Consider the following 22,668-nt stretch of genomic DNA (forward strand, 5'->3'; position numbering starts at 1 on the left):
GCTTTGGATTGTGTTTTTTTTTTTTTTTTTAAAAGATTATTGGTGGGTTGCTTTGGATTAAAGCCTATCAAACGAGCCGAGCTTGAGCCGAGCTTTGAGCTTGGTTTCCAGAGCTTGTCGAACCCAAGCTCGAGCTCAAGTTCGTTAAATTTTCTCGAGCCGAGTGTCGAGTCCTATAGTGTTCGGCTCGGCTCGTATACACTCCTAGTTGGGGGTAATATCAGATTATTGGGGTTATGTTATTTTATATTATTTTGATTATTGTTTGAATGTTAATAAGGTGTTAAAGCATGAGATGGCAGGCTGTTAGAAAATTATAGTTCTAATCTCACTACTTGTACGTTCTTTAAATTATATACTTCGTCACTAACTTTTGATTAAACTTATATATGTAATCAGTTTTTTAATTAATATTAAGGTTTTTTTTCTATCCCTGAGATTTAAACGAATACAAAACTCTCGCAAGATTTTAGAAATAATATAAATTTCTTTATCTCAAGGAACTATTAGTATAGCATTAGAATTATATATGGTGAGTTAATATATTTACATATTCTTCCTCTGTCGTATATTTTAATACCAAAGACTTAATCGTAAGGGGATTTTGTTATACTACAATGACACGGGATTTTAGCGATAAACCCATTAATATATGCACCAATGTTTTATGATCTCCAACTTTTATCAAATAAACATTAGTAATTTTTTACACTATAAATATAATCTATGGTAAAGGTGTCATTTCCATTTACATGTTACATAATCATTTTATTGTTATTAATTTTATCAATTAAATATATACTTAAATAGTCACACCATAAAAGAAAAAGTATGCAATGGAGAGACATATGGACCTGCTTTTCTTTTTCGATTAGTAATTCATCCTGTGTCTATAACTTTTAACTTTATATTATATAGCCCACGACTTACACATACCTAACGTGTTTTATAACGATAAATTGATACTCAAAGGTTTTAAATAAAAAATAGGTACCTTCCGTCATGTGTTGTTATGATTTTCGTTTGGTAATAGTAAAAAGACTAAAATACCTTTGAAAGTTTGATATTTTAGTCTTTATAAATTTAAAAATTTTTAGAAAAAACCCCTTAAGTTTACAAATTTAATTAAATACCCTAATATATAAAATTTTTGAAAATAATAAAACACTCACCACTCGCAGTGTCAGATTTCGACCGCCGAAACTTGCGTTACGACACAAGCCCATAGATCTGTGTTGTAACACGTAACTAGTATTTTTCGGTCATATCCGGATATGGCCAGATCACTTTGATCACTTAAATTTAATCATTTTGTTTTTCATCATTTATAATTGGAGTACTTAGGAAAATACATTTTTGTAGGTTTTATATCAAGATTATAAAATACAACATCGTTTTATGTTTTCTTCCTTGAAATCCTAGAAAGCGATCCCTCTGGGTCCAAAAGTCTGTCATCCATTGGTCAGAAACGCCGCATCACGACACGCAATGACACATTGCCACACATAAACATTACCCACTCATCTATCGTACTTATCATCGCCATAAAAAACCATTATTTGCTTCGTGACTCGCTGCGTCCTTATTTTCTCCCTTTCTTTCGATTTGGGCACGGAAAAAAAAAAACAATAACAAAATCGTTAACAAAACCGCTATTTGACTCAGTAGCCTAACACAATAGATTCCTGATCTGCCTCCAGGTACTTCACTCTCTCTTTCTTTCCAATCGCTGAGTCCTACTTGATTTCGATCGCCCGCGAGTTCGATCTGAGTTCACTTAACTTTTTTTTATTTTTACGATCCTCCGTTCTGTCACCGTTTTCTTTTTCAAAACATGCATCAACTATTGTTCGTCATTAATCGCGATAAGTAAATTAGTGTTTTTATTTTTTTATTTTTATTTATTTTTTGGAGTTGAGACTTTGATTTGTTACTATTAGGTTTTCGTTTTAAGCATTGAAAGCTTTATTTGGTTGCTGAGAAGCTGCGGCCAAATTTGTGGCAGATTAATTGATTTATTTATATTTGGATTATGCAATTATTGATGAAAGCTTTACTGAAGTAAGCGGAAGTAGAGATTGTTTTACTTCTTGTTTTATTTTTGTGAGTGCTGAAATGAGATGTTTTAAGTTTTAGATTCTAGTTTCTTGTGTTCTTTCATATTCAAGTAAAGCAGTACGAGATTATTTTCTTGGTTTTTTTAAATTTTTATTTGCTTTTTTGCTTATCTTGGATACACATTGCGATGAGACTTAATTTTTATATAAACTGATTTCAATTACGTTTCTGTTATAGCTTGCAGCTCTTTAGAAAATGGATTTAGTGTGGACTTTTTTCAATAATTTTTATGTTATTATATTGTGTACATTTGTGGGTCCTTTCTTCTATATTGAGCATGTTAGGGTTTGACCAACTATATCTATATTGAAATTGTCCCTGTTTTTTCTTAACGAAACGTTATGTGTAGGAATAAAACTTGAAGCCTATAGGACTCTTAAAGAGTGTTTGTGTAAGACTTATCTATTCGTCAAACTTATATAATTTTGCAAAGAATGATAGAAACCCAGACATAAGGCTTTAATACTGTCAAGATTCTGTTATTCCAAAATTGGTGGTATACAAAGTTGATATTAGGTAAATGAGTAATGACCTCCGACTACGTGTTGGATTCATTCTTGATGTTTGGCTCTGTGCGTGTTGCTTGTGACATTTGGGCTCCGTTCATTCTAGTCGCATATTCCTGTCTCAGTTTTGGTTACACTTTTAGTTTCTTACAATAGTGTTGTCCTTTTCAGGCAATAAGTTGAATATCACTGAGAAAAGCTTTTCAAATCAGCAATCTATCTCTTGAAATCAAGAAACAGAAGGGCTTCTTCCAGCGAGGAATGATTTTTTGCATGAGACTTTTGACACTTGTGCAATGTCGGGGTTACTTAATGTACTGTCACTGAACTTGCCACTCTAGGCCAAAGAAATTATCCATAGAGTTGTGGAACCTTTTTTTGCTTAATGGGATATGTGCATTTTGTTCGTTGTGAAGTGGTTATATTTATAGAATTTGGAATTTGCTTTGAGACAATTTATTGATCATAATTATTGATGCTCTTCTCCAGTCTATAAGAAGTGTAAGTGTACAAATGTTCTAGATTTTTATTCTTTTGTGGATTTTTGCTTATTAATTGGTGATATTTTGTTTATGTGCAGTGGGCAAAGCAAAAAACGAGTGATTTCATCTTTAAGTAATATTTGGGGTTTGCACTATTTTGGTTTAGGTTATTCTTTGAGAATATGGTTTTGAATTGAGTTGCCCCCTTTGGATGTAACAAATTTAGTACTTATGACCTGTTGCTTGCTGGTAGTAGGTTACTTGCCAATTGTATTTAAGGATGAGTTATGAAATCACATGCTATGATTATGAAAATTTGTTGCTGCTTTGTGTGGATGCATCATTTTGTTATGAATGTTGGGCTATCCTTTGTTATGCTATTTGTTTTAGGTAACTTGTATTATTTGATTTTGTGGTGATAGCATTTTTTTATGGATTGGCATGTTTTACTGTTCTTTCAGCAAAATTTGACACACTTTTAGCTGCAGTCTTCTCTCAATGGATCGGCTTCTAAATCCAGACGGTACTGGGGATCATTTGCCACATCTTTCTCTGCACAGTCTGGTGCGGCTTCCCTGTTTTCCATCACACTGGTAGGTGGTTTTTGCTGCAGCTGCACTCATTTGTGTTCTTTAATTTTATATAATGGTATCTTTTCCTTTTGCAGGAACTATTAGGGGCTTCTAACATTCATGGGAGTTTAATGTTCCCAATATGCGGGCACACTTACTTCAAGAAACTCAACAATGAAAACGTTCCATCTGGTGGGGTTCAACAACCTACTGGAAGCCTTTCTGTGGAAGATTTGCATCAAATAATCTTCCTGTGCTCTATCCCAGGACTTGTGATATGCCATGAATGGAATTTTCTCTGTTTGTTCTCTTTCTATACATGTGTTATGTCTGCATGCGTTGTAGTTCTGTATAATGTCCTTCTTTTCAATGATTTGCAGTATCTCATGGAAGCTCTCATGGACATTCAGGAGTCACAAAAAGAGGGGGTATGAGTGTTGTTGGGAACCGGATTTAGTAGAACACAATGGAGTTGGTGGTTCTTTCCTGGGATTCTCCAACCTCTGCGGCAATTGGTAACCGGAATGCTGTTCCAGGATTGGGAGTATCCCCAATTTTGGGAAATACAGGTCCTCGGATTACAAGTTCAATGGAAACATGGTTGGTGGGGGTAACATCGGAAGGAGCATAAGCTCTGGTGGTGGATTATCGTACCTGGTCTTGCATCTGTAAATCTATCTGCAAATAGTGGATCTGGAAATCTGAGTGTGCAAGGACAAAATAGGTGATGAGTGGTGTGCTTCCACAAGGTATCTTACCCTGAAATGGCAGTATTTTTTTTTTTTTTGCGACTAGGGAAAAGATTTTTGTTATTATTACAGGCTTTTCTTCATCTTCAATGAAGATTGTTGTCACTGATCCGCCTGATTATGTATTAGCTTTAAAGTTGACCTATCTCTTATATTATGTATTGTCTATTACTACACACACACGATATTATTCACATTCTGTTATGGACTTATGCCCATGAATGTTCATGGAAGATTCTCGGCACTTGGGTGTGAACTCATTTTTATTCATTATTGTTAGGTTTCTCTTCTAAATTTTGATTGTGAAATGGATTCAATGCAGCTTAGTCTAGCTTTGTTTGATTGTGTGACCTGAACTTTTATAGCAGGATCTCCACAGTATTTCTATGTTAGGAAATTCCTATCCTGCTGGTGGTGGTCCACTTTCCCAAAGTCACGTTCAAGTGAACAATCAAGTTCTATGGGAATGTGAATGATGTGAACTCAAATGACAATTCTATTTGATATAAATAATGATTTCCCGCAGTTGACAGTCGTCCTAGTTCTGCAGGAGGCCCTCAAGGTCAATTGGGTAATTATAAAAGATCTGGAATTTGGCTTTTGGATACATCTCTTTGTTCTATTTCTTGCAACTGGAGATATAATTTAAACTGAACATTTCAGGTTCACAAGGAAACAAGGTCTTGGAGTTAGTCCCATGTTCACAAAACCAAGAGTTCAGCATCCAAAATGGATTTTCCTGCTTTACCCGGTTTAAAGGTGCAAAGATATCTTTTGGCCTGGCTTATGATATGTGCATTTTACATTAGTGTGTCAGAATAGGTTATCTACCATTTTTATATGGGAACTTGGAATCTCTCAGAGGAGAGTTTCAGGTCTTCAAGCCCAATGGCACTGATGCTGGTAATGTGTTTCCATCAGATAAATTGGAGGCTGTGCTTATATTTCAAAGACTTTACTTATTTCATAATATTTTGTGTCACATGGTTAATGATCCTGAAAGGGAAAGGAGATCTAATATTGTGCATCAGTTCACCCATGAGAGTTGTTCTTTTACATAAGTTTGACTTGTTAGCCATTTACTAACTAATTATTTGGGGATGGAAAATTCTTTCTCTTGCTCAATATGTGAAGAAATAAAGTTTGAAAAAAGACAATTTTGTAATGGAAGTGCTGGGCTATCTAATAAAAAAATTTTGGTCAGGTGTCCTAGAATGTGAGTTGTTGACTATTTTGTTAGGTTTTATGCAGGCGGTAATGGCTATGCTATGGATTTGCATCAGAAAGAACAACTTCATGAAAACACCATGTCAATGATGCAATCTCAGCACTTCTCTGTAAGTTCTACTCTTCAAAGATTTCTCTAGCTCTTCTTTTTTATTCCTTTTTGTTAATATGAATTTCCATTTGTATTGGAATGATGCAATTTGTAGATGGGCAGATCTGCTGGGTTAATTTAGGTGGAACCTACTCTTCTCATCGTCCACAGCAGCAACAGCAACATGCTCTGTTATAGTAGTGGTGTCTCCTTTTCATCCGTTAACAACCAGGATCTTCTCCATTTACATGGTTCGATATGTTCCCATCTTCACATCGACCTACCATTACAGGTTTGGCACTTGTTGCTCTAATTGGTTTATTTTATTGTGTCTTGGCATTGCTGTTAACTTCATGTACTTTGTTGTGTATTTATAGGTGGTTAACAGGGGCTGAAAGTTGATTTTTGTTATTTAATTTCTTCCATCTTTCTCAAATAGAACTTAAAAGCTTAAATACAGTACTCACAAGGGTTAATCTGAATTACGGATCTATCTTTTAAGAATAATACTACTATTTCCCAAGTTATCCAGAACTTCCTATTTTGAGTGACTTTTGCTGTTTCATTGGAAACTGTTGACTGATGAGTTTGATAACATTGCGGAAGTGGTAGAAATAATTGAAATGTGGCATTGGGTGTAATGGAAAGAACTGAGCGAGTTAATTAAAGGGATTAGTTTCACTGCCCCATAATAAGCTAATGCCCTTGTAGACATTTTTCTTTGTATCATCTTTTGTTGTTTTCTTATTCTGATGATCTATACATTTCATCTTCTGTTCAGACATTCTTTTTTCTACCCAAAGTATGGCCTAATGACACTTTCCCACCTAAAAAGTTTCAAAATACAACTTTACCGCCTAAAAGTTTATATTTCGTTAATACCCAAAATACACTTCCCTTAAGGTCTTTGATTTTTTGGTTGCCGACAATAAACAGAGAGCAAACTTAGGCTTTTGAAGAAGGGAGGCCGGTGAGTCTTTTGTTGGTGGCAGGTAAAATTTTGGTGGTCAAGATTGGTAGAAATTTGACTTGGGAGGGGTGGTTGCGCGTTCCACAAATCACTCAATTGTTGGCGATTGACGAGGTCACCGGGAGCAAGGTGTAAAGGGATTTTGGTGAGTGATGATCGGGGAAGAGAATGGTGGGGGTGTAGGGTCACAATAATGCCGGTGAACACAAACTCAAAATCAACTCAATCGTAGTGGCAGGTGATGAGTCTCAACTGACGTTTGGCAAGTTACTAGGAGGTAGGGTAAGAAAGGTTTTGTAGAGTGGAGGTTGGTGGATCGAATGATGATGATTGATTGAATCTTCGTCGTCGGAATTAGCCAAAAATTAGCTAAGAACAAGAAACCCTAGCTTTGTGGTGGCTGACAATCGACGAGAAATCAAGTGCCTAAGTGAGAGGGGTTTTGTAGAGAAAAGACCGGCGGTTTAAATGATGGTGACGGAGAGAATTTTTGCTGTCGGAATCGATTTAAAACAACAAGATCGAAGCTTTGAAACTTTGGATAGTATCATAATATTAACTTTGGGTAATAAAGTTGTATTTTGAAACTTTTTTAGTGGAAAAATGTCTTTAGGCCATACTTTGGGTTGGGAAAAAGTCGTTAACTCTTCCAATATGAGATAAAACTTTAATGGAATGTACATTTTGTTTTTCTGTTTTGTGTTAAACAGGGCAAAAAAAAATGGGCAATGGGCCCAATAACACACCGCCAGGAGGGATAATGAACCTGCAGATAGGGGGGCGGGTGGTGGGCGGCCAACAATAATGAATCGATTTATGGACAACATCCAAAATCATACGGCAATGGAGGTTGAGAATCAAAAGTATTATCACCAGGCTCACGAAGACCATCATGATAATGCCACCCACACCTAATCCTCTCTCTTTCTATCTTTATTGTTGTAATGTGGATTCTTAAACAATGGTGGTAGTCATGTAACGAACGTGACTTTTTATATCTTTTTTTTATGAATTCCTATTCGAATTTGTGTTATAATAATGTAGGCTACGTTTGATCCTTAATTTAAAAATATTTTTTTTAAAAAGAATAAAATTAAAATATTTAAGTTACATTCTTAATATTTTTAATTTTTTAAAATATGTTTGATATAATATTTGAAAACATGTCTTATATAGTATTTGAAAACAATCAAATATCAGTATAAATTTACCATCAGCAAATTATACAGTGAAAACAAATATACACATGAACATTAAAATTTGTATGTTATTACGTGTTTAAAGTAAGTCTAAAGTTGTGGAAATTTTTTTTTTTTTTTTTTTTTTTTGAGCATATATCTCCAATCTAAAATTATGCAAGTTTATGGTTTGTTAAATCTAATGTCACTACTATGGTTGAAAATCAACATTGATCTGTCTAAGCATTGACATTAGGAGTAATAAGTATATTTTTTATACGTTGAACTCATAATAGAATTTCACCTAATCTATCAAACAAAACCAAGTTTATAAAATAAAATACCCTGTAAACTAATTAACGCTACATGCGCTTATGAAAACTCTCTCAAAGCCAAAACTTCAAAAATAATTTTTAATATAATAAAATATTAGTAGATAATACCCGGAGAGTTTGAGAGATGAAAATAAAGTCAAAAGAGACGGGGGAATAGTGATGGCTACATAAACTATGTTTGGGTAGTCGAACAGTTCAAGAGGGACTCTTAGATGTATTATTCAAAAGGTTTCGAATTCGAGTCTCTTCTTACATGCTAATAGAAGTAGTCATTGAAGTTCTTACTTGGCTAATAGTTTTAAGGTTTTTGACGATTAGTTAAGGTATGCGTAAACTGACCCGCACAATTTCAGCCATTAAAAAAATGACGACTACATAAAATAAGAAATTAGAGTTTTAATTTGAGGAATATAAAGAGTTGTTATATATTAATAGATTTTATAATAAAGGAAATAAGATGTTTTGTTTTTCAACACAATTAGGAAGAAAACAATGTTTTATTGTTTTTTTTTTAATTGAATTATATTTTAGAATTCATCCGAAAATAGTTTTTTGAAATTTTTTTCAACCGAACATGTTTTTCTAATATTCACAATATCTCGTGTTTTAGAAAACAAAGGATTGTATTTAAATACTATATTAAATAGAGCCGTAATGTTTTTTGAAATTTTAATAAGGTGTTAAAGCATGAGATGGCAAGCTGTTATGAAAATTATAAGTTCTAATCTCACTACTTGTATGTTTTCTTAAATTATATACTTCGATCACTAACTTTTGATTAAACTTTATATATGTAATCAGTTTTTCAATTAATATTAGGGTTTTTTTTCTATTTCCTGAGATTTAACCAAATAACAAAGCTCTCGTAAAATTTTAGAAATAATATAAATTTCTTTATCGTAAGAAAACTATTAGTATATCATTAGAATTTATAATATGATGAGTTAATAAATATTTATAAAATTCTTCCTCTGTCATATATTTTAACATCGAAAACTTAACCGTAAGAGAATTTTTGGCCATGTTTGGCTTATTATTTTTATCTCTATTCCCAATAATATTCTCCAAATAATGTTTGGCACATTATTCCAGAAATATTACTCTTTTTTTTTTTATTATTTTAGACCCCATAAGGTTATTAATTTCATCAAATACACCCTGAAAAAAAAAGTTTAAAAATTATCAAAAACACCGCCGCGACTCATACTTGCCAGATTCCGGTAACCACCATCGGTGGTAGCCGGAATCTGTACAACGGCCTACTTGACGACCATAAATGGCCGGAAGTTCACCGATCTGACCTTTTCAGGCCAGATCCACCACGGATCTGGTCGGAAAAGGCCAGATCTGGCCGTGAACAACGGCCAAAGAAATGGCCATCGTTGACCGAAAACGACGGCCATATCTTTGGCCATTGCTGACGGCAAAAGATGGCCGTCGTTTTGGCCTTTTTCGGTTGTCGATGGCCACGGCAGGCCTTAGATCTGGCCTTTTCCGGTCAGATCCGTGGTGGATCTGGCCGGAAAAGGCCATAACGACGCGTTACAACACAGATCCGACCGGTCTGTGTAGTAACGCGATTTTTTGGCCAGATTCCGACAATGGTGGCTAGAATCTGGCACTACAGGTGATGGGGGTATTTTTGTCATTTTATATGTTGGGGGTATTTATTAAATTAGCAAACTTATGGGATTATTTTATAAATTTTTAAATTTTACCTTGTAATACTCCCATATTCAATTATCCAATACTATTCCTAAAATTCTATCCAAAATAATAAACCAAAGGCACCCTTTATTATTACTACAATGACAAAGGGGAATTTTAGCTATAAACCCATTAATGTATCACAGCAATGTTTTATGATCTCCAACTTTTATCAAATAAACATTAATAATTTTTTAAGCTTTATAAATATAATCTATCGGTAAAAGTGTCATTTCTATTTACATGTTACATTAATCATTTTCTTGTTATTAATTTTATCAATTAAATATTATACTTAAATAGTCACATCATATAAAAGAAATAAGTACGCAATGGAGACGACTTATGGACCTGCTTTTTCTTATTCAGTTAGTAATTCATCCTCTGTCTACAACTTTTAACTTTTATATTATACATAACAAAGGCAAACAATATTAAAACTCAATTATAAACATTTTTTTTTTTTTTTTTTTTTTTTTTTCGTTTTTGGCAATCGTTAAAGGGCAAATGTTATTATGTTAGTTGAATTATTATTTTGATTCTTTAATTTCTTTATTAGTTGATAGTAGCGTTATGTCTTTTTTTTTTTTTTTTTTCAGTTGCTGTATTTTGGGAGGTCCTTAATTGGTAAGAAATTTTATCATTTTTTTGTCTTATACTAGAAAAGAGTTGTTAAGAAATTTATTTTGAGTTATAAATAATGCTATAGATAAATCGAGTTATAGTAAAGAGAATTTATTTTTAGATTTTGCAAATTTTAAATTTACTGGCCATAGAATTATTTATCTTTGAAAAAAAAAAATATCCTGATTTGGTAGCAAATAGCAAGACAGGCAAATGTGACCATATATTCACCAGAAATAATACCATTTTAATGGAATAAGATCTTATTGTATACAAAATTTGTTTAATCATGTGATAAATTGCATGGCATACATAGATATTTGAGAAATTATATTAAACGACATTATTTGGAGCCTTGAATTGAGAAATAACACTTTTTAGAAAGTGTCTCAAGAAATAGCAAAATCCTAATTTACACAATATTTTTAAGACAAAATTGCCGCCGCATATAAATAAAACTACAATATTCATCCATCTTCTTCAACCCTAACCTACTCATCTGTCTATTGCCAAAATTAAAACTTTCAACCCTAAACCAATACCCACCACATATTTGTGCCAAAATCGAGTGGAATTTGAGTGGAAATACTAGTTTTTGATTTAGGGTTTTTGGTGGGATTTTAGGGTTAAGAATGAGAGATATGTTAAAATGTTGTTGAGAACGGTGCAAAAATAGCTAGATAACTGGGTTGTAAAATGGTGAAATGACGGTTGCAATTTGTGTTTTTTGGCCGAATCAAGGGGTTTTAATTGGATTTAACCAAAAAATGTAGGTTTTGCTAGAGAAGATAAAGTCTATTTTTGGTCGAATACCTTGGATTTGGCTAAGACATGTTCTATCTAAATTGGCCAAATCAGGCCAAAGGCATGTTTTCAGCCACCTTAGTATCAAAAGGCACAATTGGTCGAATTCGACTGACATGTGAGTTTTGGCTAAAACTCGTCTTCAACCTTTAGATAATTTTCTATCTGAATCCTCTAAAATTGGCTAAAACCCATATTCAAATTTCGCCTAAACAATTCATAATTAACAAATCCACTAAAATATAAATTAATAAACTATAAAAATAATAAATCATTTCAAAAATAACTTATTTAACATGTTTCCTAAGACATATATGCAACGTACTTAAAATTTTATATTTCAAACAACTTTCAAAATAACAAAACTTTCATTAAAAAACAATAAATTAAGAAATCCTTAAAAAAAAAAGCTCTTCAAGATCACAAATTCAAGTCTTCACTTGGGGTTTTAGAGTGAAAGCGTGGGTTTTGAATTAGAGTAATACTAACCATACAAAGAGTTATACAAAGAGTCAAATCTAGCCCTTGAAAGAAGGGAAAAAGAAAGAGAGAAAGAGGCAATCATGAATTTCAAAGGCTAGATTTGACTCTTTATATGACTCTTTGTATGCCTCTTTGTAAGGCTAGTATTACTCTTTGAATTAATGTTAGGGATTTGTCATTAAAGGTAATTTCGTCCACTAATTTTGTACTAAAAAAAAATATGCTATTTCCTGATGTGCTTTCGAGAAGTTGCTATCAACTCCCTCCCTTAATTGTGCCATTTAATATAATTTCTCTAAATATTTTGATATAATTCCCATATTAGTTTTAATTTCTCTATAATTGTGTTGTTTAATTATATTCTTTTTTTACCATTTTAACCAATCAGGTGCAAGGTCACATATGTATATATATATTTAGTATGAGTAATACTACAGCAACCGACAGTAATGCACTAAATGACGTGACAAAATCCTAACCATTGATAATATTAAGTTAAAATTAATCAATGGTCAAGATTTTGTCATATCATTCGGTGCACAAATTCGATGAACTACCGTCGATGATTGTATTATTTTCTATTTAGTATTTATGATCACTTAAATTTAACTAATTTTTGTTTTCATCATTTATAATTGGAGTACTTAGGAAAATACATTTTTGTAGGTTTTATATCAAGATTATAAAATACAACCATCGTTTTATTGTTTTCTTCCTTGAAATCCTAGAAAGCGATCCCTCTGGGTCCCAAAAAGTCTTGTCATCCATTGGTCAGAAAACGCCGCATCACGACACGCAAATGACACATTGCCACACATAAACATTACCCACTCATCTATCGTACTTATCATCGCCATAAAAAACCATTATTTGCTTCGTGACTCGCTGCGTCCTTATTTTCTCCCTTTTCTTTCGATTTAGGGCACGGAAAAAACAAAACAATAACAAAATCGTTAACAAAACTCGCTATTTGACTCAGTAGCCTAACACAATAGATTCCTGATCTGCCTCTCAGGTACTCTCACTCTCTCTTTCTTTCCCAATCGCTGAGTCCTACTTGATTTTCGACTCGCCCGCCGAGTTCGATCTGAGTTCACTTAACTTTTTTTTATTTTTTACGATCCTCCCGTTCTGTCACCGTTTTCTTTTTCAAAACATGCATCAACTATTGTTCGTCATTAATCGCGATAAGTAAATTAGTTTTTTTATTTTTGTAATTTTTTTTTTTATTTTTTGGAGTTGAGACTTTGATTTGTTAGTATTAGGTTTTCGTTTTAAGCATTGAAAGCTTTATTTGGTTGCTGAGAAGCTGCGGCCAAATTTGTGGCAGATTAATTGATTTATTTATATTTGGATTATGCAATTATTGATGAAAGCTTTACTGAAGTAAGCGGAAGTAGAGATTGTTTTTACTTCTTGCTTTTATTTTTGTGAGTGCTGAAAATGAGATGTTTAAGTTTTAGATTTTAGTTTCTTTTGGTTCTTTCATATTCTAAGTAAAGCAGTAAGAGATTATTTTCTTGGTTTTTAAAATTTTTATTTGCTTTTTTGCTTATCTTGGATACTACATTTGCGATGGAGACTTAATTTTTATATAACTGATTTCATCATTACGTTTCTGTTTATAGCTTGCAGCTCTTTAGAAAATGGATTTAGTGTGGACTTTTTTCAATAATTTTTATGTTATTATATTTGTGTACATTTGTGGGTCCTTTCTTCTATATTGAGCATGTTAGGGTTTTTGACCAACCATATTCTATATTGAAATTTGTCCCTGTTTTTTCTTAACGAAACGTTATGTGTAGGAATAAATCATTGAAGCCTAATAGGACTCCTTAACTCGTGTTTGTGTAAGACCATTCTATCTATTCGTCAAACATTATATTAATTTTGCAAAGAGTGATAGAAACCCAGACATAAGGCCTTTAATACTGTCAAGATTCTGTTATTCCAAAATTGGTGGTATACAAAGTTGATATTAGGTAAATGAGTTAATGACCTCCGACTACGTGTTGGGATTCATTCTTGATGTTTGGCTCTGTGCGTGTTGCTTGTGACATTTGGGCTCCGTTCATTCTAGTCCGCATATTCCTGTCTCAGTTTTGGTTACACTTTTAGTTTCTTACAATAGTGTTGTCCTTTTCAGGCAATAAGTTGAATATTCACTGAGAAAAGCTTTTCAAATCAGCAATCTATCTCTTGAAATCAAGAAACAGAAGGGCTTCTTCCCAGCGAGGAATGATTTTTTGCATGAGCTTTTGACACTTGTGCAATGTCGGGGTTACTTAATGTACTGTCACTGAACTTGCAAACTCTAGGCCAAAGAAATTATCCATAGAGTTGTGGAACCTTTTTTTGCTTAATGGGATATGTGCATTTTGTTCGTTGTGAAGTGGTTACATTTATAGAATTTGGAATTTGCTTTGAGACAAATTTATGATGTCTTCTCCGTCTATAAGAAGTGATAAGTGTACAATGTTTTAGTATTTTTATTTTTTGTGGGATTTTTGCTTATAATTGGTGTATTTCTGTTTATGTGCTAGTTGGGCCTAAGCAAAAAACGAGGTGATTTCATCTTATGTAATATTGGGGTTTACACTATTTTAATTAGGTTATTCTTTGAGTAATATGGTTTTGAATTGAGTTGCCACTTTGGATGTAACAAATTTAGTACTGACCTGTTGCTTCTGGTAGTAGCGTTACTTGCCTAATGTATTTAAGGATGAGTTTAGAAATAGCCACTGCTATGATTATGAAAATTATTGTTGCTTGCTTGTGTTGGATGCATCATTATTGTTTGAATGTTGGGCAATCCTTTGTTATGCTATTTGTTTAGTTTAACTTGTATTTGATTTTATGGTGATATGCATTTTTATGGATTGGCCATGTTTTTTCTGTTCTTTTGGCAAAATTTTGACACACTTTAGCTGCAGTTCTCTCAATGGATCGGCTTCTAATATTCAGACGGTACTGGGGATCATTTGCCACATCTTTCTTGCACAGTCTGGTGCGGCTTCCCCTGTTTCCATCACACTGTGGGTGATTTTGCGCAGCTGCAATCATTTGGTTCTTTAATTTTATATAATGGTATCTTTTCCTTTTGCAGGAACTATTAGGGGCTCTATAACATTCATGGGAGCTTTAATGTTCCCAATATGCCGGGCACACTTACTTCAAGAAACTCAGCATAATAACGTTCCATGGTGGGGTTCAACAAACTAGTGGAAGCCTTTCAGTGGAAGAGTTGCATCAAATAATCTCCTGTTGCTCTATCCCAGTACTTGATATGGCCATGCATGGAATTTTCTCTGTTTGTTCTTTCTATAACATGTGTTATGTCTGCATGCGTTGTAGTTCTGTATAATGTCTTACTTTTCAATTGATTTGCAGGATCTCATGGAAGCTCTATGGACATTCAGGAGTCACAAACAGAGGGGGTATAAGTGTTGTGGGAACCCTGGATTTAGTAGTAACACAAATGGAGTTGGCGGTTCTATTCCGGGATTCTCCAACCTTGCGCAATTGGTAACCGGAATGCTGTTCCAGGATTGGGAGTATCCCCAATTTTGGGAAATACAGGTTCGGATTACAGTTCAATGGGAAACTGGTTGGTGGGGGTAACATCGGAAGGAGCATAAGCTCTGGTGGAGGATTATCGTCCCTGGCTGCATCTCGTTTAAATCTATCTGCAAATAGTGGATTGGAAATCTGAGTGTGCAAGGACAAATAGGTTGATGAGTGGTGTGCTTCCACAAGGTATCTTACCCTGAAATGGCAGTATATTTTTTTTTGGGACTAGGGAAGTTGTCACTGATCCTCCGATATGTATTAGCTTTAAGTGACCTATTCTCTTATAATTATGTATTGTCTATTATACCAATGTTCCGAAAACTGGACTGGACAATGACCTGTTCAAGGGTCCGGTTGACCGGTTGGATCGGTCGGTTGGACGTATTATGTAAAATTACACTGTAGTCCCTCAAGGTTTGAAATTCATCAAAAACACCCTATAATACTCCCTTAAGGTTTGAAATCTGTCTAAAACACCCTGTTGTGCGAAGAGACTGGTTAGTGGTGGCGGCAGCGACGATCGACGGCAACTAAAGTTGGAATCATGGGGCTTTTGACGTATAGGTTCCGGCGAATCTGATGGTGGTGCTAGGGAGTTCTTCGGCGACGGAACTTGTGGAATCAACAAAGAATCCGACGGTCGCGTAAACTTTTGGTGGACGGCGAGCGACGAAGGCTGGACGAGGCCACTGAAAATGGATGGGTTTGGTCGTGGAGATGCCGTCAGTCGAATGGTAGTGTTTTCTCTGTCGAACGATGCCCACTCGGCGGGATTGAGCTGCGATTGGACCATGACTCGGCAGTATTCCGGCGGTCCAAACTGCGGCTCAACCGGTTTAACGGTAAATACGGTTTTATAGAGATAACGGACCGGAAATACCGCCGGCTCCAGTCGAACTGGTCGATTGGACGGTCCGGTCGGTTTTCAGAACTTGATTACTACACACGCACAGATATTATTCACATTCTGTTATGGACTTATTGCCACATGAATGTTCTGGAAGATTCTCGGCACTTGGGTGTGAACACATATTTATTCATTTATTTGTTAGGTTTCTCTTCTAAATTTTTTATTGATGATAATGGATTCATGCAGCTTAGTCTAGCTTGTTTGATTGTGTGAACTGACATATTTTATATTCAGGATCTCCACAGGTCATTTCTTGTTAGGAAATTCCTATCCTGTGCTGGTGGTCCACTTTCCCAAAGTCACGTTCAAGTGAACACTTAAGTTCTATGGGAATGTTGAATGATGTGAACTATATGACAAATTCTCCATTTGAATAAATAATGATTTCCCGCAGTTGACAAGTCGTCCTAGTTCTGCAGGAGGCCCTCAAGGTCAATTGGGTAATTATAAAATGTGGAGTTGGCTTTTGGATACTTCTCTTTGTTCTATTTCTTGCAACTGGAGATATAATTTAAACTGAACATTTCAGGTTCACTAAGGAAACAAGGTCTCGGAGTTAGTCCATTGTCAACAAAACCAAGAGTTCAGCATCCAAAATGAAGATTTTCTGCTTTACCTGGCTTTAAAGGTGCAAAGATATTCTTTTGGCTGCTAGATATGTGCATTTTACATTATGTTGTGTCAGAATAAGGTTATCTACCATTTTATTGGGAACTTGGAATCTCTCATAGGAGAGTTTCAGGTCTTCACGCTCAATGGTTCACTGATGCTGAGTAATGTGTTTCCATCTACTGATAAATGGAGATGCTGTGCTTATTTTCAAGACTTTACTATTTAATATTTTTGTGTCGATGGTTAATGATCCTGAAAGGGAAAAGAGATCTATATTGTGCATCGTTCACCCATGAGAGTTGTTCTTTTACACGAGTTTGACTTGTTAGCCATTACTAACTAATTATTTGGGATGGAAAATTCTTTCTCCGCTCAATATGTCAAAGAAATAAAGTTTAGAAAAAGACAATTTTGTAATGGAAGCTGATTGGCTATCGTAAACAAAAAATGTTGATCAGGTGTCTAGAACTGTGAGTTGTTGACTATTTTGTTAGGTTTTGTGCAGGCGGTAATGCTGACATATGATGGGCATCAGAAAGAAAACTCATGAAACACCATGTCAATGATGCAATCTCAGCACTTCTCTGTAAGTTCTACTGTTCAAGAGATTTCTAGCTCCTCTTTTTATTCCTTTTGTTTTCGTATACATTTTTGTTGATAGAATTTCCATTTGTATTGGAATGATGCAATTTGCAGATGGGCAGATTGGGGTTTATAGGTGGAACCTACTCTTCTCATCGTCACAGCAGCAACAGCAACATGCTCATCTGTAGTAGTAGTGGTGTCTCCTTTCATCCGTAACAACCAGGATATTCTCCATTTACATGGTTCTGATAGTTCCCATCTTCACATTCGACCTACCACTACAGGTTTGGCACTTGTTGCTCTAATTGGTTATTGTATTGTCTTGGCATTGCTGTTAACTTCTTATGTACTTTGTACGTGTATTTATAGGTGGTTAACAGAGGTGAAAGTTGATTTTTTGTATTTAATTTCTTCCATCTTTCTCAAAAGAACTTAAAAGCAATGTTTAAAACAACACGGGGTGAAACCCTGCAAAGTTTCCGGGTCTTGGGTGGACCGGTCTCCGGTCAAACGGTTGACAAAAAATTAAAATTCAGCAAATACACCCCTGAAAATTACATGTAAGTCCCTATAGGTTTGAAACTTTATCAAGCACACCCCAAATGCAAATCGAGCGGGCGACTGATTGGCGGCGGCACACACCCAGAGCAACCCCAATCGTCCCTTAAGCCATTCCATTAAAATCTACTCAAGATTTGGCCGAAAAGGTTTGATTTTGGCCAGATCTCATCGACGCGGCATCGGCATTCTAGGCCAGATCTCATCGACGCCGGGTCGAAAACCCTCCCATCACCCAGAATCACTCCCCTCTTCCTCCCGACCGAACCACCCACCTCACCACACCTCGTTAGTTGGCCAAGCTGGCAAAATCCCATTGTTGCCGCTGCCAAATTTGTTCGATTTCCGGTCGATTTACTCACCGGAAATCAACGCCGTCACCACCATTCCATTCACCGGCACTTACTCCACAAAGCCCCAACCTTCGGCCGTCGATTGTTTGCGATCATCCTCCCAAATCTTAGGGTTTTGGGGTGAATCAGAAAAGTTAAGCCTGGCCCGTTGCGCTTTGGGTCCTGGTTCACCCGGTTCAACAGGCTGGGCCGGGCGGGTCGGGTTTAAAAACAAGTGCGCTGAAAGCTTAAATACAGTACTCACAAGGGTTAATCTGAATTATGGATCTATCTTTTGAGAATAATACTACTATTTCCCAAGTTTATCCAGAACTTCCTATTTTGAGTGACTTTTGCTGTTTCATTGGAAACTGTTGACTGATGAGTTTGATAACATTGCGGAAGTGGTAGAAATAATTGAAATGTGGCATTGGGTGTAATGGAAAGAACTGAGCGAGTTAATTCAAAGGGATTAGTTTCACTGCCCCATAATAAGCTAATGCCCTTGTAGACATTTTTCTTTGTATCATCTTTTGTTGTTTTCTTATTCTGATGATCTATACATTTCATCTTCTGTTCAGACCAGTGGACCACCTGGCATTGGACTAAGACCTTTGAATTCTGCCAATCCAGTTTCTGGTATTGGCTCGTATGACCAGCTTATTCAGCAGTATCAGCAACATCAGAACCAATCTCAATTTCGCCTACAACAGATGTCTGCTGTCAATCAGTCATTTAGGAATCAGGATATAAAATCCATGCAGTCAGCACATTCTACTCCTGATCCATTTGGCTTGCTTGGCTTGTTAAGCGTGATAAAGATGAGTGATCCTGATCTGACTTCGCTTGCACTTGGAATTGACCTGACAACACTTGGATTGAACTTGAATTCAGCAGAAAATCTTCATAAGACGTTTGGTTCACCATGGTCTGATGAACCAGCCAAGGGCGACCCAGAGTTCACTGTGCCACAATGTTATTATGCTAAACAACCACCTGTGCTACATGTGAGCTGCTCTTCATTTTTCATTTATGGTGGTTCGTAGTGCGTAAATATTTTCTCTTGCTTATCCCGCTATTTTCTATTGTCTACAGCAAGGTTACTTTTCAAAGTTTTCAGTGGAAACATTGTTCTATATATTTTACAGGTGCATCTTTTGTTTCATTTTTGTTGCATTATTGTCACATGCTTCAATTATTTTATTTTATTTATTTATTTATTTTGGGTGTGTTACTTACCAACCATGGTTTCTATCTAATTTGCAGCATGCCAAAAGATGAGGCCCAATTATATGCTGCAAATGAACTGTATGCTCTCTCTCTTTTTTATTTTTTTGTTCTGATGTTGATTTACCCTTAAATGTCAAATAGACGTTTCTGGTTTCCAAAATTCGTTTGGGATTTTCAATATTTTTCATTCTGCAATCTGTACTGAAAAATGCGGTAGTTTACTAATATAACTTTGACTACTATTGGCAGTTATAATAGAAATTGGATGTATCACAAGGATCATCGGTATTGGTTCATCAGAGTACCTAATGTGGAGCCACTTGTTAAGACGAACACATATGAGCGAGGGTCTTATCACTGTTTTGATCCAAGCACATTTGAAATAGTCCGCAAGGTTTGAGTGGTCTATAGCTTCTTCATTCATTTGTGTCCTGCTATTTGGTGTTTGCCAGTTATTGACCAATTTTACCGAACTGACTGTTGTAGTATTATTTGCTCGCAGGATAATTTTGTTGTGTATTACGAAATGGTGGATAAGAGACCAGCTTTACCGCAACATTAACAATTTTTTTCTTTTGATTTTACATTGTAAATTTTCTATTGTGGAACACATTGATTAGAACGACAGTCAGTTTGCTGCATTAATGTTCTTTTAATTTAGCGAGAGCTAGCAATTGTTGCGTCAATCTTGTTGCAGTAACTGGTCCCTTTGTAGCTTATCTCTTCAGTATATATGAGGTGATGACAAAGCAATTGCCAATGAATATTTACCAAGTTACGCATGTATACTAGGAACTTAAAAATATATTCAGTTACTGTAGCCAATGATTTATCAGAAAGTATATTTAATTTGGTCTCTTTCATGGATGAATAATATATTGGAAAAAGCAATCACAGGAGCTTGATTATGGACCCATCGTGGTCAAGCTGCTAATTTGAAGCAAGTACGCAGCATGCATTTTTAGTAGGCTAGATCATTCAACTGAAAGTCCACAGCGAATGTTATATCATGTGTCAAGGGAGGTCTGTAGCACCAATGAAAGTGGCTCCTTCATATACCAGATAGACATTAAAGGGGCATTTGGTTGGGGGTAATATTATATTATTAGGGTTGTGTTAACTTATATTACTTTGATTACTACATCTGATTGTTAAGTAATATAAGATTCCGGTAATCTTCTAATACTAATCGTATTTACTGTCCTGTCATCTAATTATTTCTATTTTCTTAGGTATTGTAAGATTAACAAAGTAATCTTATTTTTGTTACAATTCTATCTCTTATCAATATTTTTTTTTTTTACAATAATACCCTTATTTTAAAATCAATTTACATTAATCCATCATTACAATTTTACCCTTATTTAATTAAGTTTTTGGATAATAATGCCTTCATATTTAAAACAAATTACAGACCACCACTAGCCACCACCGCCGGAGTGGCTAAAATTGACTGAGAGTCGCTAGGCGGCTCGGATATGGCCGTTTCTGGCCATATTGATGGCCAAAAAGGGCCATAGAAGACTAGATCTAACTGTTAACGGCCATGGATCTGGCCGTTAACCAGAATAGATCTAGCCAATAATGGCCAGGGATCTGGCCGTTAACGGCCAACAGTAGTCTACTTTTGGCCCTTTTTGGCCATTAATATGGCCAAAATCGGTCATATCAGAGTCTCCCGGTCACGATGGGCTACTCAAGTGACTCCAAGCGACTTCCGACGGTGGTTTGTTGTGGCGGCGGGAGGTGACAGGGTGGTGGGGGTGATTTTGTTATAAATTGAAGTTTTATATAAGTGGGATGTTTTAGCTAAATCTGAAATATTGGGGGTTAAAAAACTATTAAAAAATTAATAATAAAAATAATATTATATTAATATTTAAAAAGAGGCAATTTGGTAATTTAAATAACATACCCACTAATTACTTCCTCCTAACCAAACATATTAATATGACATACTCACACATTTATTCCAACTAACCAAACACATTTTCCTAAAGATTCTTAGTAATCTTTAGGAGGTGTTTGGTTCAGGGAATATTGGATTACTGGAAATATAGATTACCTTGAAGATTACTGGGAATCTTTAGCAAAATGTGTTTGGTTAATTGATGGGTATGTTATATTAATATGTTTGGTTGGGAGGAATAAATTGGTAGGCGAGTTATTTAAATTACTGAATTGTCCTCTAATTAAATATTATTATTATTTGGATTATTATAACCCCCCTACATTTAAAAACTTAGCAAAAACAACCCCATAATAAAAGTTTGGAAAATCAACAAAACACCCCCACCAACCCAGCCACTGCTGGCTACCGGTAACCACCGCAGGCCGTTGGCAGCTGGCAACCTAACGACATACGGAAGGTCGAAAATGGCCGCCGTGCACCAATATGGTCATTTCTAACCAGATATATGTCCGAAAATGGCTAGATATCTGGCTGGAAATGGCCATATCGGCCCACGGCGGCCATTTTCGACCTTCCGTGCACTGTTCCAGCTATGGCGACAGTTACCGGCGCGACAGGCGGCAGGTGGGTGGGGGTGGTGGCTTGGGTGGGTTGTAATTTGTTTTGAATTCAAGGGTAATTTTGTCCAAAAAGTTAATTAATTAGGGGTGAAATAGTAAAAGCGATATTCATGTAAATAAATTCAAAAATAAGGGCATTATTGTCCTAAAATTTTATTAATAAGGGATAGAATTGTAACAAAAAAAGATAACCCTGGTAATCTTAGAATACCTAAGAAAATGGAAGTAATTAGATTACCTCAAATATTATCAATAATAATCACTATTGGTATTTAAAGATTACCGGTATCTTATATTACTTGACAACCAAACATGGTAATCAAGTAATATAAGATGACTTAAACCCAGTAATCTCTAATACCCTCTAACCAAACGCCCCGTCAGGATAATATAAGATTCCAATAATTTAGCATTCCTGAACCAAACGCGCAACTGTCATTGGATTCTAGCACCACACTTTTTCAAATTTCCAAATTTCGGTTGCAGCAAAATT

General features: G+C 35.3%; 2 non-coding genes and 1 pseudogene across 2 annotated transcripts; 1 reads left to right on the forward strand and 2 right to left on the reverse strand.

The window, feature by feature from the left end:
• The first annotated feature begins 2,920 nt into the window (after window positions 1-2,920).
• On the forward strand, window positions 2,921-20,506 carry LOC116109094 (annotated as a pseudogene).
• Window positions 3,621-3,699, reverse strand: LOC116109105. The gene has a single exon (XR_004124724.1). It is a non-coding gene; the product is annotated as a small nucleolar RNA snoR35 (small nucleolar RNA).
• LOC116109107 lies at window positions 14,805-14,882 on the reverse strand. Its single transcript, XR_004124726.1, has one exon. It is a non-coding gene; the product is annotated as a small nucleolar RNA snoR35 (small nucleolar RNA).
• Window positions 20,507-22,668: the final 2,162 nt, after the last annotated feature.

Source organism: Pistacia vera, unplaced genomic scaffold (genome assembly GCF_008641045.1).
Source record: "Pistacia vera cultivar Batoury unplaced genomic scaffold, PisVer_v2 Contig571, whole genome shotgun sequence".
In the NCBI taxonomy this organism is placed as follows: Eukaryota; Viridiplantae; Streptophyta; class Magnoliopsida; order Sapindales; family Anacardiaceae; genus Pistacia; species Pistacia vera.